Raw genomic sequence first — 1,279 nt, 5'->3', positions numbered from 1 at the left:
AATACCAAGGAATGTGATTTCTGCATCTTATGGTAGGAATATGTTTATTTTTTAGAAAAAACTGCCAAACAGTCTTTCAAGGCGGTTGTACCATTTTGCATTCCCACCAGCATGATTGTATTTTCTCTGTTGCTCCACATTCTTGCCAGCATTTGATGTTGCAGTGTTTTGGATTTTAGTTATTCTAAAGTATATGTCTTGGAAACAATCTCATTTTTTAAAAAAAATTTTCCAATTCCCTAATGATGTATGATGCATCTTTTCATACAGGTGGGAAAATATGAAATGTATCACAAATTTACATCATCTTTGCAGAGGACATGCTAATCTCTGTATGATTCTAATTTTGGCATATGTGCTTCCAAGGTGAGCATTGCCCTTTCTTTTGATTCCCAAGTTGAAGGATGTAATGGCTAAAACAAACATGTAACCATGAGATAAATTGGAGTATGCCGTTGACTGCAGAGTCTTGTCTATAATTTATATAAAATATATATGAGATCAGACTTGTGAATTGAGAAGGAGCAAGAGACACCAAGAAATGCAGAAGAGGGGAAAAAAAAAAAGAGTAGGAAGGATGTGTACTTTCAGACAGAACCACAAAGGCACCCTAGTTCAACATGTGCAGACAAAACAAGGCAGGTTTTTAGAAGAAAGTGAAAAATAAAAATGGGGGCAGTGAAGTAATTAGAATTAACTTTAGAAACATGTTGAAAGTTTTCTTTCAACATTTTACTTTCACCTTTTCCTCCTGCTTAAGCCTGTTTACAAAGAGCTTAGGAAAACAGTGTGACTCCACACTTATAAAGAGTAATCAAACTGTTTAAAAATTTTTAAACTCAAAATTGAGCACCTATATTTTAAGATGTGTAGGATTCCAGGTGGTGCAGTGGTAAAGAATCCATCTGCCAATGCGGGAAATGCAAGAAACACAGGTTCAATCCCTGAGTCTGGAAGATCCCCTGGCATAGGAAATGACAATCCACTTGAGTATTACTGCCTGGACAATTTGTAACCCAGTTGTGCTAGTAGTAAAGAACCTGCCTCCAATGCAGGAAACATAAGAGATGTGGTTTAGATCCCTAAGTCGGGAAGATCTCCTAGAGGAGGAAATGGCAACCCACTCCAGTATTATTGCCTCGAGAATCCCACGGAGAGAGGAGTGGTGGGCTACAGTCCATGGGGTCTCAAAGAGTTGGACACGACTGAGCACACACACTATATAAGATGATGGATGTTCACTAAACTTATTGTGGTAATCATTTCATGGTTTATGCAA

General features: G+C 37.7%; 1 pseudogene; it reads right to left on the bottom strand.

Annotated features, from left to right (window-relative positions):
- Positions 1-274: 274 nt before the first annotated feature.
- On the bottom strand, positions 275-374 carry LOC129658205 (uncharacterized; annotated as a pseudogene).
- Between the last annotated feature and the right edge of the window lie 905 nt (positions 375-1,279).

This window comes from Bubalus kerabau, chromosome 7 (assembly GCF_029407905.1).
Source record: "Bubalus kerabau isolate K-KA32 ecotype Philippines breed swamp buffalo chromosome 7, PCC_UOA_SB_1v2, whole genome shotgun sequence".
NCBI classification, from domain to species: domain Eukaryota; kingdom Metazoa; phylum Chordata; class Mammalia; order Artiodactyla; family Bovidae; genus Bubalus; species Bubalus kerabau.
Note: the sequence above shows the minus strand (reverse complement) of the source record. Positions and strands in the feature narration are given on the sequence as shown.